This window comes from Bos taurus, chromosome 1 (assembly GCF_002263795.3).
Source record: "Bos taurus isolate L1 Dominette 01449 registration number 42190680 breed Hereford chromosome 1, ARS-UCD2.0, whole genome shotgun sequence".
NCBI classification, from domain to species: Eukaryota; Metazoa; Chordata; class Mammalia; order Artiodactyla; family Bovidae; genus Bos; species Bos taurus.
In genome coordinates, this window is record NC_037328.1 from 19,952,265 (window position 1) to 19,969,772 (window position 17,508).

The following is a 17,508-nucleotide window of genomic DNA, read 5'->3' on the forward strand; positions in this document are numbered from 1 at the left end:
ACCCACTCCAGTACTCTTGCCTGGAAAATCCCATGGACAGAGGAGCCTGGTAGGCTGCAGTCTAAGGGTTGCTAAGAGTCAGATATGACTGAGCGACTTCACTTTTACTTTTCACTTTCATGTATTGCAGAAGGAAATGGCAACCCACTCCAGTGTTCTTGCCTGGAGAATCCCAGGGACGGGGGAGCCTGGTGGGCTGCCATCTCTGGGGTTGCACAGTTGGACACGACTGAAGTAACTTAGCATCTTAGCATCAAATGGTGACTTTAAAAAGTGTTTGCCTTTTTTTAAGGTTACAGTGTCTCATACCAGACTCCCAGGTGGCACAGTGATAAAGAACTCTCCTTCCAAAGCAAGAGATGCAATTCAGTCCCTGGGTTGGGAAGATCCCCTGGAGGAGGAAGTGGCAACCCACTCTAGTATGCTTGCCTGGAGAATTCCATGGACAGAGGAGACTGGCAGGCTACAGTCTTGGGGTCGCAAAGAGGAGACACAGCTGAGTAACTGAGCACACATGTTTCATACTAGGATAGTTTTTGCCAAATACAGCCATAAATCAGTTACATTCAGTCAAGAGGATAGAAAAAGCTAAGCTGTAAATTCAAGGAACAGTGTCAATGTCTTATGAAATGTACTTACTGAAAACAGGAATTTTTAGCACCGCTTTTCCTTCCAAAATCTGTTATGTTAGATAAGATCTTTGATCATTAGTGCCTCAACTCAGGCAATGTTATAAGGTTCTCTTGAGACAAAAGTTTATTAGAGAATTCAAGGAATTTTCATGGGTCAAGTAGCATTAGGGTGAGCCTACCTTTAGCGTAGCTGTGGCAGGAGGTCTCTTGTAAACTAAGGAAGATATGAGCTATGATTTGAGTTAAGACATGAACTACCTGATGTGAAGAGCTGACTCATTTGAAAAGACTCTGATGCTGGAAAAGACTGAAGGCAGGAGGTGAAGGGGATGACAGAGGATGAGATGATTGGATGGCATTACTGACTCAATGGACATGAGTTTGAGCAAACTCCGGGAGTTGGTGATAGACAGGGAGGCCTGGTGTGCTGCAGTCCATGGGGTCGCAAAAAGTTGGACATGACTGAGTGACTAAACTGAACTGAACTGATGAGCTATTTCTCACCATATAAGGAATTTAAATTTGCTTATTGTATGATCTCATCAGTCACTGTAATATCTGGCTGGTAAGGCTGTTAAAACACAACTGACCAGTAACATAATTTCTACTAAGTAAATATATTGTAGCTGCAAAAAGTGAAGTGGCTCCTTGCCCACTGTCCGTTACTGAGTCAGCACAGGGTTAGGGATGGACATTGAAAATTCTATAACTTATATATCTTCAATATTTTTTGCAGCACAGGGAAAACTAGTCCATGAGATGAATTACATACAACATGCTGAGACTTCGTTCCCCACTCTACATTGCATTAGCTTACCTTCATTGGTTTTTGCCCTAAGTTAATTTTATTTATTAGGTCTGTGAAAAACATGGCTATGTCCTTGGGGCCTCTGGACATGCATGCTGAAACAAATCAATTATTTGAAATGCCACAGTATAAATACTATCAGAATAAGCTCCTTGGGAGAAGAAAGGTGTCGTATAATTCAAAGCAATTTATAAATATCTACTTTCAGACACAGTGTGAGACCTAATCCAAAATTCTTTGAAAGGGGTTTAAATAGAGCTGCCAATATTACATTCTCTCCTGTTTCATGCCTAGAGTAATGTTAAGGCATCAGAATTCAAGTGTTTTCTCTAATATTGGTAGAACAGTGTAAAAATAATGTAATTACTTACAAAGGGATATATATAGAAAATTACTTTTGCTCAGATAGTTCTAGCTTGTAGAGATTTATTCCCATTGAGATAGTAGAATCTTTGCTGAAATTTCAAGGCTGTTCTTTGAGTATTGAAAAATACTTATACTTACAAAATAAGATTCTAAAGTGAATGCATTTTAGATATTATGTGGATGTAATTAAAGTTCTCATATATTGGTATCAAACATAATGAAGAATGTCAATGAAGGGAATTCTGAGAGTCAACACAAGAGCAATTGGGAAGAACACTTCTGTGAATGATCCATATTAAATAAGTGGGGTGAAAAGATTGATTAAAATAAGTTTACATAGTATTAAGGAAACTGTAATGATGTAGTTAGTGAATTAAAGGATCCATCTGCACAAACATAAGGAGGAAAAGAAAATAGTTTAAACTCTAAGTACTCTGAAAAGTAAAATAATTTAGTATCAAAATGGCTACAAATTATCATTACAATTAGAAAGTGACATTGATAAAAGCATCCAACTTTCAGTGTTAACATTGTGCTATGTGCTAGACAAATCAAGATCTATATCTCTATTCTGAAGGAGATCAGCATTCACAGATTAGTGAGAGAAACAGACAAGAACTAATTATAAGAAAGTGAAATAAATGTATCTTTCTCAGGATTTTCAAAGGAATTTATGGAGTCTTAGAAGAAGTTATCAATACTAGACAAGTATGGAAATGAGAAGGCTTTGAAGAGACTTTGTCTGGAATGTAGCTGGAAAAATATGCAGTAATTACATTAAAAAATGTAATTGCCTGGCCTGGCATATTAAAAATTAACCATATTCTTAATGTTGCCATTATTCTTTTTACTGTTATTATCATCATCATCTGAATGAAATGATGACAGAGGTGTTCTACTGAGGCCAAATCACATGTGTCAAGTATGAAAATAAGAAATATTATGGCATAGTTGAGAAATACCAAGTGTTATATGTGGTGTGTGCAGGGCATGAAAAAAAGGGAGGGGCAAGGAATGAGGTTTGGAGAAAAATATCAATTCAGATTCTGAATATAGAACAAGTGAGACACTTTGAAGGAATAATATGAAAAGAATCATATTTATTTGCCTATTTGTTATTACTATTTAACTTAAAAAGTAACATACTCATGTGCTGAAAGATAGCCATATCATTCAAAAAGATATAAAGTGAAAATTAAATATCTTCCTCCTTATTCCTATGATACCTCTCAGTAAAACTTCCCATTTTCAAACAGATTTTAGTTGATTCCGTTTTAGGTCTCCGGAAGCCTGTAATCTGTGTAGAGACCCCTCTTGTATAACACTTCAAAACATCTCAGCCCCACATTTGAACGGCAGCCACTGCTCTAACAAGTTGTGTGCAGGTTTCCACTAGCCTCATGCAGGTACGTACTGAGAGCCTCTCACCTGGTGTTCCCTGTGCCAAGGCTTACTGATGCTGCAAAGAACACACTCAGCACTCAGTGTAGAAACAGCTGTATGGGAACTCCAAGTCTGTCGGGTCACTATTAGCCAAGAGTCGTTGGGAGTCAATATCCAAATGATTCAGCTCATAAAACTTGTTAGATGATCTGGCAGGAAAGGACACTCGTTGCCTGGAGAGCTGGCCAAATCCATAGTTCGTCCTTGTGTTAGTTTCCTCCTCTTTCATAATCCCTTTGCCTAACTCCTACTTCCTGAACTTACTTCAAAAAGAAATCAGTGGCACCCAGGTCTCTGACCCAGGCTTTGACTTGTGGAGAAACCATGATAAGACAGCTAGTTCTAGGAACTGTTTTAAGCACACACTCTGTATGGAACTTGGAGCAGCACCCTTTTCTGTTAAAAAAAAGGAATAGTAATCCTGTCCCAAGTATTAAGAAAATGAAGATATCTCCAGTCTGGTTGTGGCATAAAAATACTGAGTCTCTCCTGTTTTAGTCAGGATTCTCCAGAGAAACAACAAACAGGATGTGTATGCACTGAGAGATTCATGTTGAAGAATTGATCCCTGAGTTAGGTAGGCTCACAGATACACTTCTTGTAAGGCAGGTCTTGTGGTTATGAATGCCTTTGGTTTTGGTTTTGGTATATCTGGGAGATCTTTGTCTCTTCTCTATTTCTTGTTTGTATTTTTATTTTATGTTTGGCAATACATATTTTATGTATTGCAGCGTGCGGGCTTTTCATTTCGGTGTCTTGTCTTGTCGCAGAGCAAGAGCTCTAGGCGCAGGGGCTTCAGCAGTTGCGGTGTGTGGGCTCAGTAGCTGTGGCGCTCAGTCTTAGCTGCTCCACAGTATGTGCGATCTTCCTGGACCAGGGGTCGAACTCCTGTTCCCTGAATTGGCAGGTGGATTCTTACCCACTGCGCCACCACGGAAGTCCATATGTCTCCTCTATTTCTGAAGGACAGTTTTGATGGGCATAGTATTGGTTGGCAGTTTCTTTCTTTCTTTTTTTAATCAGTGCTTTGCCTGTATCATTCCACTCTTGCCTTACCTGAAAAATTTCTTCTGAAAAATCTGCTAATGGTCTCATGGGTTTTCTTTGAATTTAATAAATCACTTCTTTCTTGCTGTTTTTAGGATTTTCACTTTATTTTTTGCTAACTTGATTACAGTGTGAGTTTTGTGTAGATCTCTTCAGGTTCAAATTATTTAGAAAACTTTGGGCTTCATAAATTTGGATGTCTGTTTCCCTCTGCAGATTTGGGAAGTTTTTAGGTGAGAAAGTTGGATATCCACCTTGGTCTCTCTTTCTTCTGTAGCAGACACTGTGGGACCAGGGGATGCTTCTCAGTACCTTGCTGTGATATCTTGGGGGATAAGTGATATGGATAAAGTACTTTTCTTGCTTGCTTTGATGCAGTTTTTCTCATTTATTTTTGCTCCAATGGTGTGCTATAACCTTTCTCCTGAGTTCCATAATTTTCACAAAGGCATTCTGATTCATAGAGAGTTATTTAGTCAGTGTTTCTATTAGTGGGGGATGGGGAAAACTATGACTTAGGACTTGCTATTTTTCTGACTTGATGATATCACTGAGACTGGTAAGTCCAAAATATGCAGCATGGCCTGAAATACTGGAGATCCAGGAAGCACTGATGCTGGAATTCATGCCCCAAGTTTGGCAATCTAGGAAGATTCAATATTGCAGCTTAAGTTCAAAGAGTGTCTGATGGCGGAGTTTCTTTTTACTTGAGGGAGGCCATCCATCTTTGCTATGATTTGATGAAGTCCACTTTGCCAACAAAGGTCCGTCTAGTCAAAGCTATGGTTTTCTCAGAAGTCATGTACAGATGTGAGAGCTGAACCATAAAGAAATCTGAGTGCTGAAGAATTGATGGTTTTGACATATGGTGTTGGAGAAGACTCTTGAGAGTCCCCTGGACTGCAAGGAGATCAAACCAGTCCATCCTAAAGGAGATCAGTCCTGAATATTCATTGGAGGGACTGATGCTTAAGATTAAGCTCCAATACTTTGATGACCTGATGCGAAGAACTGACTCACTGGAAAAGACCCTGATGCTGGGAAAGGTGGAAGGTGGAAGGAGAAGGGGAGGACAGAGGATGAGATGGTTGGATTGCATCACTGACTCAATGGACATGAATTTGAGCAAGTTTTAGGAGCTGGTGATGCACAGGAAGGCCTGGTGTGCTGCAGTCCATGGGGTTGCAAAGAGACAGACATGACTGAGTGATTGAACTGACTGACCCACATTATGGGGCAGAAACATTTAGATTAATATCTGAGCATCATCACCCATTTAAACTGACACATAAAATTAAGCACCACAATCACACACCTGGGATGATTTTAAATGAAAGTATATTGGAGAAGGCAATGGCACCCCACTCCAGTACTCTTGCCTGGAAAATCCCATGGATGGAGGAGCCTGGAAGGCTGCAGTCCATGGGGTCGCTGAGGGTCGGACGCGACTGAGCAACTTCCCTTTCACTTTTCACTTTCATGCATTGGAGAAGGAAATGGCAACCCACTCCAGTGTTCTTGCCTGGAGAATCCCAGGGACGGGGGAGCCTGGTGGGCTGCCATCTATGGGGTCGCACAGAGTCGGACATGACTGAAATGACTTAGCATAGGGAGAAGAGAAAGTACTGGATTGTGCAGGAACTATTGCACTTGAATTGAAGGGGGCAATGGACATTTTAAAGATTGTGGAGCTGTCTGGTTACTGCAAAGTGCTTTGAATGACCTGACAGCAACTCAAGGCATACTATCAAAACCAGAATTGCTATATGGCAGATTCTAAAGACATTTTCATGCATATTTGTGGGAAACATTATTCTGAATATTAGACCCAGCCTCTAACTGTGAGTGTTGCAGAGCAGTAATAACATACAGCCCTAACGGTTCCCTGGTGCCAGAGACAAGGCCTGAATAAGAAGGGCCAGTGAGCCAGAAACTTGAGAAGAAGACATTGGGAGTGGCAAACTTGACAGTAAAGAGCAGCCAAGTTGCCCTTAGTTCCCCGTGCTAGCGATGATTCTCCATACTGGAGGGCAAAAGACTCCTCTGGTCTGGAGAATCTGTAAAACCCTCAGGCAAGACCAGAATCTCCTAACTTGATATCTTGTAAAGTCTGCAAATTCTACCCTTGCCATTCCCCGTTTCCTCCAATTCACATCATGATAAGAGCCTTAGCTAGAAAAAGACCTTATTTCTTGCCTGGCAGAAAAGCTCACAAACCAAAGAAATCTCAAGATTTGGCTAATGTATCATCAAGAACCAGATGAAAATGTGTGGAATCTTGATGATGTTAGATTCAAGGGATAAATTGAATTTTAAGGGATAAATTAAATTCAAGGGATAAATTGAAGCCTGAATAGGGAAAAGCTTATTGTTACGGGAGCCAATTTCAATGTCGCAGTAAATTGAACCTGTTCAAATATGCCTTGGAATGGCTTCTCATAGACTGGATATAACAATGATCTTCAGTAATAAGATGGAAGTATTGGAACAGCTCTAACATAGTGTTAAGAAAGGGGCCAGAAAGCTCAGGGAAATGGAAATGTTTGAATGGCTTCATTGTGTGAGATGAGAAGGCCTAGCTACTGGTTATTTCTCAGGAAGTTCCAGAGGATGTTCTCTCTACTTAGACAATAAGAAACATACTAGTGAGAAAGATACTAGCTTCTTGGAGAATTAGTGGTAGTTAACATCTGGAGGTTGGTTGATGCCCTGTGACTAGGTTCCATAGAATCAAGAATAGTGGGATTCTGGATGAATCTCACAAGCATATTGAGCATATGTAGCCAATACAAAAGTGTATGTATCATGTAACTGATCTCCGTAAAGGTCAAAATGGACACAACTAGGGAAAAAAAAGAGTAATGGATTAAATAAAGGTGGAAGCCAGTTTGAAGCACATAATTTGCAGAGACGAATTAGATACAATTATTGAAAATGGGCAGCAGAACTGAAAATACTGAATGCCCAGATTTCCCTAAATTTTCTGTGCTAGAAGATAGCCTGCCTGCTAGAAGAAAACAATCAGGGTGTTTTGTCTCACAACAATTTCTGGGCAAAACTAGTAAATTATGGTGTCTCATAGTGCATGATAGACGATCAGTCAAACACAGTACTTTCTGACTTATGTTAACAACAGCAGTAGCAAAAATAGAATGTCTGGTGAGCAGAAGTCTGAAGTTAGACACTGAAATGGAAAAATCACAGTGCCTCACCCAGCTTCCAGATTTAAGTCAGCTCACACACACAGCACCCATTGATTGAAAAGAAGCCAGATTCCACTGAGAAAAAATATTTGCAATGGTAACACAGCAATTTCTGAGAGAAATTCTAATCTTTTTTCAGACGGCTATAATTATTTACCAACATAATAATTCTGGGAATAGGGCAACATCTAGATTCTGAGAATTGGGAATTTTCAGAAAAAGATCTGATATAACACTGATACCACAGGACCCAAAATGCCATATGGTCTTCTGGATAAGATGGGGGCTAAGGAGTTCAGGCTACACGTGGAACTCTGGCTCAAGTCCATTTCTTCATGAATTCTATGGTCCATGTATCCACTCAAGGATATTTCTATGGCCACTTAGTGTATATTTTATGGCTCTGAAATTTATTTCCCAACCTGTGAAATAAGAGCCATCATGGTAGAAAGAGTCTAGTGGATGCCTGTAATCTGTTTCTCCTTTCCCAGCAAAAAGAGAAAATCAGAAGAAATAATACATCCCCAGAGGAACTGAATAGATTAGGGCCACCAAGAAAGATTTAAAGAATTGTGGAGAGGGGAGTTGGCAACATTGCATCTTCATTTAAGTTGCCTCTGTGGTCCCTGCAAATGCAAATTGATCATGACAGATTAGGATGCAACAATATAGAATAAACAAATGATACACTCAGTTCCTTTGTTGGATGTGGTATCTTTACTAAAAAGTATAAACACAGCTTCTAGTACTTCATATGTGTGTATGCTCAGTTGCTCAGTCGTGTCTGACTGTTTGCAACCCCGTGGACTGTAGTCTGCCAGACTCCTCTGTCCATGGGATTCTCCAGGCAAGAATACTGGAGTATGGGTTGCCATTTCTTATTCCGAGGATTGTCAGATTTAGCAAATAAAAATACAGGGCACAGAGTCAAACTCAAATTGAGAAGAACAAAAAATGGCCTTTTGCATAAAGATATCCCATACAAGTATTTGGGATTTACTTACATAAAAAACCCCTTACTCATTGCTCATCTGAAACTCAAATCTAGCTCAGTGTCCTATATTTCATCTGGAAACCCTACTATCAGAGTTCTTTGGACTCAGAAAATATTAATTTGGTCATTTAATAGAACTTCTATTTTAAATTTCTCTGACCTCTTTGTTTTCTTATTCTTTTATGCCTCCAGCAGTTTCTCTTTATGAATTCAACAGTCACTTGACTTATTTGAGGATAATCACTGGATTTTAAATGAAACCATTTTCTCTTCTTGAGTTATTGCTTCTTTTATTTAGGATCAGTTTGATTTGTTATTCTTTCATCACTTCCTTGATTCTGAATCCCTTTAAATGTTTACTGATCCTTCTTTGACTGTTTAATAATCATGCCTGAAGGGCCATCTTCATTGGTATTGGTAGTTGTATTGCTTTTCTAATTCTCCTTTTGTTGCCAGTTTTGTGTGTTTCAGTTTTCCTAAAATGCCCTTCCTTTGGAGCATATTAACAAGGACTTGACACTTAACACACTTTTTTGTTGTTCAGTCGCTCAGTTGTGTCTGACTCTTTGCAACGCCATGGACTGCAGCATGCCAGGCTTCCCTGTCCTTCACTATCTCCTGGAACTTGCTCATACTCATATCCTTTGAGTCGGAGACGTCATCCAGCCATCTCATCCTCTGTCATCCCCTTCTCCTCCTGCCTTCAATTTTTCCCAGCATCAGGGTCTTTTCAAATGAGTCAGTTCTTCGCACCAGGTGGCCAGTGTATTGGAGTTTCAGCTTCAGCATCAGTCCTTCCAATGAATATTCAGGACTGATTTCCTTTAAGATGGACTGGTTGGATATCCTTGCAGTCCAAGGGACTCTCAAGAGTCTTCCCCAACACCACAGTTCAAAAGCATCAATTGTTCAGCACTCAGCTTTCTTTATAGTCTAACTCTCACATCCATACATGACTATTGAAAATACCATAGCTTTGATTAGACGGACCTTTGTCAGCAAAATAATGTCTCTGCTTTTTAATATATTGTCTAGGTTGGTCATAGCTTTTCTTCCAAGGAGCAAGCATCTTTTAATTTCATGGCTTCAGTTACCATCTGCAGTGATTTTGGAGGCACCCAAAATAAAGTCTCTCATTCTTTCCATTTTTCCCCATCTATTGGCTATAAGGTGATGGAACTGGATGCCCTAATCTTAGTTTTCTGAATGCTGAGTTTTAAGCCAACTTTTTCACTCTCCTCTTTCACTTTCATTAAGAGACTCTTTAGTTCTTCACTTAATTAATCAACTGGAAATTCATTTGGATTTTGGGTGGACTTGCAGTTAAAGTTATAGATATTGAAATTTGCTGTTTTTAGATAGAAAATGAATGTGAGAAATTCATTGGTATTCCAGTGAATTTTAATGTCAGTGTTCACACAGTCAGGATCTTAGATACCTATTGTCTTTTGACCTACAAATAAAAAGAACCAAGAAACAGACATGCATTTTTATTTTCTGTCTGTAGATTTGTTTTGGAAATCATGGTTAGGGAACTGAATGAATCAGTCATATTGTTGTATCATTACCCATGTTTCTGCTCTATCTGCTCGGCCACACACTAAAATGAAAAAATTGATATCCTTGGTTAACAAAACTAATTTCAAACAATTTTAAGAACTATCAAAGTGAAACAACTATACCACATAAAGATATCAAATATATATATATTTCCAGAAGCTTTTATGACTTTTAATAATTTTTTCCTTCTTGTCCAAAAGTTATATTTCTTGAATGAATATTTCTATGCTAATACAATGTAATTGTAAAGAAATGGCAAATTACTGTTCAGTAAAATGTATGCACCCTTTGAGGCTTCCCTAGGTTAGGTGGCGAGGTGGTAAAGAATCCACCTGCCAAAGTAGGAGACACAAGAGACATGGGTTCAACCCCTAGGTAGGGAAGATCCCCTGGAGGAGAAAATGGCAACCCACTCCAGGATGCTTGCCTGGGAAATCCCATGGACAGAGTAGTCACAGAGTCTACAGTCCAGTCACAGAGTTGGACATGCTTAAGGACACACACATACAAACACACACGCACACCCTTTCAGGATGTAGAATGAAGGCTATTCCTAGCCTAATAAACAGTCAGTTCTTAACTGTATTTCTCTGTCCCCCTTGAATATGGGTACATCCTTGTGAGTAGAAATTATGTGTTCAATTTTCAGGTAAGACTTTTAAGAAGCAAGAGTGCTTTTCTTATATACCCTGCTGCTACTGCTGCTAAGTCACTTCAGTCGTGTCCGACTCTGTGCGACCCCATAGACGGCAGCCCACCAGGCTCCCCCATCCCTGGGACTCTCCAGGCAAGAACACTGGAGTGGGTTGCCATTTCCCTCTCCAATTCATGAAAGTGAAGTCACTCAGTCGTGTCCGACTCTTAGTGACCCCATGGACTGCAGCCCACCAGGCTCCTCCATCCATGGGATTTTCAAGGCAAGAGTACTGGAGTGGGGTGCCATTGCCTTCTCCGTTATATACCCTACAGCCAGGGTATATAAGCCAGAAAATCTGAGGGCTTAGTGGAGTCACAACATGAGAAGAGTCTCAGTCCCTAAATCACAGCACACAGAAGAGTCTCCACCAACCAGAACACACCCATGACTGAGAAACAAACGCCAGTGGTCTTAATCTGCTAAAACTGCAAGTCCATTTGCTGCTTCATCCTAGCTTGCTTAAATCATATAATATTCATGTTTGATGCATTTCTCTTTCACTAGAGGCATTATGTCTTATAAAAGTACTTGGAAATGAAAAACTATCATTACAAATGATAAAAATAATTTTTTAGTATAAAAACTTATTTTTTTTATTTTAAAAAGAAAGTACACTAATCATATTTAAATACAAAAAATATTTCCAGAGTATTATTTTTGCTAACATTTTGATCTGTGTTGATTGATTTCTGAGTAGTACAGATTTCTTCTACTGAAAAGTGAATTGTAAAGGGGAAAATAGGTTGTAATAAATTTAGTCTTTGTAACTATGACAATTTTTTTGCCTGTCTTTCAATAACATTGAATTGATTTTGAGGACCATCCAGTAAACACTATAAACAGGCTGTTATGGGACAAATTCTGTCTCCCAAAATGCCTGTATCAAAGTCTTCATGATGGGATTGCTGTTGTTGTTTAGTTGCTGAGTTGTGTCCCCTCTTTAGTGACTCCATGGATTGCAGCCTACCAGGCTCCTCTGTCCATGGGATTCCATGGAAAAGAATACTGAAAAGGTTGCCATTTCCTCCATCAGGGAACCTTCCCAATCCAGGGATTGAACTCACATCTCCTGCAATGGCAGGTGGATTCTTTACCACTGAGCCATCAGGGAAACCCTCATGATGGGATTATCAGACATGGAACAACAGACTGGTTCCAAATTGGGAAAGGTTGTTTATTGTCACCCTATGTATTTAGCTTATATGCAGAGTACATCATGAGAAACGTTGGGCTGGATGAAGCACAAGCTGGAATCAAGATTGCTGGAAGAAATATCAGTAACCTCAGATATGCAGATGACACCACCCTTACAGCAGAAAATGAAGAGGAACTAAAGAGCCTCTTGATGAATGTGAAAGAGGAGAGTGAAAAAGTTGGCTTGAAACTCAACGTTCAAAAAACTAAGATAATGGCATCCAGTCCCATCACTTTATGGCAAATAGATGGGGAAAAAATGGAAATAGTGAGAGACTTTAATTTTTTTGGCTCCAAAATCACTGCAGATGGTGACTGCAGCCATGAAATTAAAAGATGCTTGCTCCTTGGAAGAAAAGCTATGACCAACCTAGACAGCATATTAAAAAGCAGAGACATTACTTTGCCGACAAAGGTCCATCCAGTCAAAGCTATGGTATTTCCAGTGGTCATGTATGGATGTGAGAGGTGGACTATAAAGAAACCTGAACACTGAAGAATAGATACTTTTAAACTGTGGTGTTGGAGAAGACTCTTGAGAGTCCCTTGGACTGCAAGGAGATCCAACCAGTCCATCCTAAAGGAGATCAGTCCTGGGTGTTCATTGGAAGGACTGATTATGAAGCTGAAACACCAATACTTTGGCCACCTGATGTGAAGAACTGACTCATTAGAAAATACCCTGATGCTGGGAAAGATTGAGAGCAGGAGGAGAAGGGGATGACAGAGGATGAGATGGTTGGATGGCATCACCAACTCAATGGACATGAGTTTGAGTAAACTCTGGGAGTTGGTGATGGACAAGGAGGCCTGGCATGCTGTAGTCCATGGGGTCACAGAAGGTCACACACGACTCAGCGACTGAACTGAACTAAAAGGAGGAAGAGACATCAAAACTCTCACCACCACATACCAATACTTATTGGCTCATAACCCTGGAAGAGGGTCCTCGGCAAAAGTTTAATGTGCTGGCATCTGATCTTAGACTTCCCAGACTTTAAAGAACAGTGAGAAAGAAGCATCTCTTGATGAAGCCCTCCAGTCTACACTGTTTTGTTATGGCAGTCTGTCATAGAATAGACTGAGTCATCGATCTAACATTTCCTTCTTTTTCTTTTGTCTTATTTTTCTAAAATCTTGGTCAGAATATTGTAAATATGTATTTTTACAATTTACCCTGAAGTAAAATGGAAGAAAAATAAGCTGGAAAAAGAGCTTATTATATAATTGTATAAAGTATCATAGACTGTAAATAGCACAAACATTTTTAAGTTCCAGTAAGAAAAAGTGATTCATATAATTTTCTGTGTGTGTTTATATGTGTGTGCATGTGGAGTGTGTATGCATTTGCTTGTTTAGAGACAGGCAATTATATCAGGAGGGTTGTAATAGTAAGAAAGGAACAAAAGAACCCTATTTAGAAATTATGCTCTGAATACATCAATTATCATATCCTGTATTCTCCTACTGTCTTTGAGTATAAACCAAAGTTTAAAAATACTCTCACTAGAGCAATGACTTTTTGTGTCTCCTCAACCATGCAAAAAATTAGTATGAAAGAAACAAAAGTCTACTCTTTCTGTGTTCGATAGTTATATCCTTTTGATTCTCTTATTGTTGTTGCTCAGTTGTTAAGTCAGGTCCAGCTTTTTTGAGACCACATTGGACTGTAGCCTGCCAGGTGCCTCTCTTCATGGGATTTCCCAGACAAGAATACTGGAGTGGGTTGCCATTTCCTCAAAACCCTGGCACTAATGGAGAGCCACTATAGCACTTCTACAACTAGAGACCTGCGGATATTTTACCAATACCACAGTTGGGAAGCTTCTGAAACAAGAGGTGCAGAGAGAACTGAAGACTTCAGGCCAAGTTGGCAGGTTATTTTGTATAATTATTTACTGAATAATGTCAATATTTACAAAGAAGATATAAAATGATCTGATAAAGTACTCAACTTTGGTGTATACAGTAAGCAAAAATACTTAGCCTTCAGTCCCCTGCCTAGTGGTTTAGGTTTTCTGAAAGAGGAAGCAGAATGAATAGGGGAAAACAGGCAGATTGCCTTGAACAGAAAATCTTCTGAAAATAATTTTTAAATGTGTGGTGAATCTAATTTTCAACATGATGGGTTTGTAGTTCATGACACATCTAGATGGAGTTTTTAGCTGTCTGGTTTCAAAATGTCAGTTAAGCATTTGAATAATAAGTCTGGAAATTAAGTGGAAAAAAATTCCAACCATGTAGCATCCATTATTTTTTATTAAATTTTACTTTAGCATGGTATGGCAGAACTTCTGCATATGGATTTTTGTTCACCCTGAGCTTGTACTCCACAGTCCCAGGACTAATTGCTGACTGAATCTGAAAACATGAGTTTTATTGGTCCTATGGACATTGGTAGATGTCCCTCTGTAATGCCTCTAGCTCATCAGGCAAATTCTAAAATAATAGTACTGTCTACTGCTACTAAGCTAAGACTTTGAGATGATTTTTTTCCCTTGAAATCGGATATGAGGTAGTTTCTTTCTTGGCATATGTTTCATTTTTTTCTTACTTCTCAGAACTCTTTAAAATTAGCTGATATATGTAGATCTATTGAAAAATGGAAGAAAGATAAGGTATATAGAGTCCTTAAATTATGATTTTTAAATTTGATTTTTATACCAAATTTCCTGATAATAAGATTGTATTTTCTCATATGAAAGTGTAACACGTATCAATTGACTGTCTTTGTATGATTTCAAGATTACTTCATAAGCAGTTCAGTTCAGTCACTCAGTTGTGTCCAACTCTCTGTGACCCCGTGGACTGAGCACGCCAGGCTTCCCTGTCCTTCATCATCTCCTGGAGTTTGCTCAGTCTCATGTCCATTGAGTCAGTGATGCCATCCAACCATTTAATCCTCTGTCATTCCCTTCTTCTCTTGCCTTCAATCTTTCCCAGCATCAGAGTCTTTTCCAATGAGTCAGTTCTTCATATCACGTCACCAAAGTATTGGAGTTTCCGCTTCAGCATCAGTCCTTCCAATAAATATTCAGGACTGATTTCCTTTAGGATGGACTGGTTTGATCTCATTGCAGTCCAAGGGACTCTCAAGAGTCTTCAACCTCACAGTTTGAAGGCATCAATTCTTTGGTGCTCAGCTTTCTTTACGGTCCAACTCTCACATCCATACATGAGTACTGCAAAAAAACATATCTTTGACTATATGGACCTTTGTTGGTAAACTAATGTCTTTGCTTTTTAATACACTGTCTAGATTTGTCATAGCTTTTCTTCCAAGGGGCAAGCATCTTTTAATTTCATGACTGCATTCACCATTGAAGTGAATTTGGAGCCCAAAAAAATAAAGTCTGTCACTGTTTCCATTGTTTCCCCATCTATTTATCTATTTGCCATGAATTGATGGGACCAGGAGAAGGCAGTGGCACCCCACTCCAGTACTCTTGCCTGGAAAATCCCATGGACGGAGGAGCCTGGAAGGCTGCAGTCCATGGGGTTGCTAAGAGTCGGGCACGACAGAACGACTTCACTTTCACTTTTCACTTTCATGCATTGAAGAAAGAAATGGCAACCCACTCCAGTGTTCTTGCCTGGAGAATCCCAGGGATGGGGGAGTCTGGTGGGCTGCCGTCTATGGGGTCGCACAGAGTCGGACACGACTGAAGTGACTTAGCAGCAGCAGTAGCAGATGGGACCAGAGGCCAAAATCTTTGTTTTTTGAATATTGAGTTTTAAGCCAGCTTTTTCACCTTCAGAATAAAATTAGAAAGCATTAGTGCCCTGCTTCATTGGTGTAGCCTGGTGTAAATTAAAGTCCTCAGAAAATTTTTTGAATAGTAAAATGTCAGTAGGTGGGTGAGGTGTTATAGATTTCTCACCCAGTGTGGTCCATGATGGAGTTTATTAAGGTTTCCTGTTGCCCAAGTGAGAGAAATAAAAAAGACTGTTACTGAGTGACCTGGAAGATGTGAACTGGCATCACAATTGGTGTGATGAGGATAGAGTATTCCCAGTATCAACCCTGGTGACTGAAGGATAGATAGAGTACCAGAAGTAAATGCCAACCATCATAGATCTGTAAGGATTATGCATCTTGGTAGAGACCAGTGGAAAACAGAGTTGTTGTGAACAAATTCTAGAATGATGAGTGACAGCCTAGAACTCAGATCACTTCTACGTGGGTTTAATCTGGACCCTAAAGTGGATTAAGTATTTACTCAAAAAAATTTGTGAAAAACACAATGGATATGTAATTGGTCCTATCTTGAATTTTAAGAATGATAGGTCAAGAGTTGATAAAATTCAATTTTAGAGGGCAAAGTGTTAGATTTTTACATATCTGCAATTTAGTGTTGCAAAACTCACAATCAGTAGACACAATATCCGAGACAAACATATTTTTGTCCTCATTTTATTCCATCTTGCAATATTATTGGACAGAAATTCCACTTTCATAAAATCATTCTTCTTTTGCAGAGGTTATTGAACACTTTTTTGGTAAAAGCCCAGATAATAAACATTTTAAGTTTTGTTCCATACAGTCTATGTTGGAACTTTTCTAGCATGAAATCATTCACAATTCAGAGGTCATATAAAAACAGGTGGGAGCAAGAGTTCAGAGGCAGGGAGTGGATGAAGGGTCAGATTTGACTCACAGGCTGTGGTTCTCTTGACCCCTGTTTTTTAGGAATCTACATCATACGTTCACAATTTCCCTTCTGCTTTTTTGTTCATTTCTTTTCAGTCCCAAAGCTTGCTATTTCCTCTCTACTGTGTTCAGCACTGTGATCAGCTCTCTTCCCTCTAGGTGTAAATCTCTGTCTAGGTGATCTCATTCAATCTCATAGCTTTTTATTTTGTTTAACTTTATCTTATTTCATTAAATTTTATTACACTTGTCAAGATGGTTAAGTTCATCATACATAAGTTTATAGCCACTTACCTTTACTAATTTGTACAAGGAGCTGCTTTTCTTTTTATTATTAATTTCCTTCTTTTTTTGTGTTTCTGTCACTTATTTTCTTCATCTCGATTCCCCTCTGCCCTTAGACATTCTTTTTTTGGTACTGTGGTAAAACATGCGTAACATGAAATTTCCCATCTTAGCCATTTTAAAGTGTACAGTTCTGTAGTATTAAGTACTATTATAGTATTCAGCTCAGTTCAGTTCAGTCGCTCAGTCGTGTCTGACTCTTTGCGACCCCATGAGCCGCAACACGCCAGGCCACCCTGTCCATCACCAACTCCTGGAGTCCCCCCTAACCCATATCCATTGTGTCGGTGATGTCATTCATTCATCTCATCCTCCGTCATCCCCTTTTCCTCCTGCCCTCAATCTTTCCCAGCATCAGGGCATCAGGGTCTTTTCAAATGAGTCAGCTCTTCGCATCAGGTGGCCAAAGTATTGGAGTTTCAGCTTATTAAGTAGTATTAATCACATTGTGGGGCTTTGCTGCTGGCTCAGACAATAAAGAACCTGCCTGCAATGCAGGAGACCAGGGCATGATCCCTGGGTTGGAAGGTCTCCTGGAGAAGGGAATGACAACCCACTCCAGTATTCT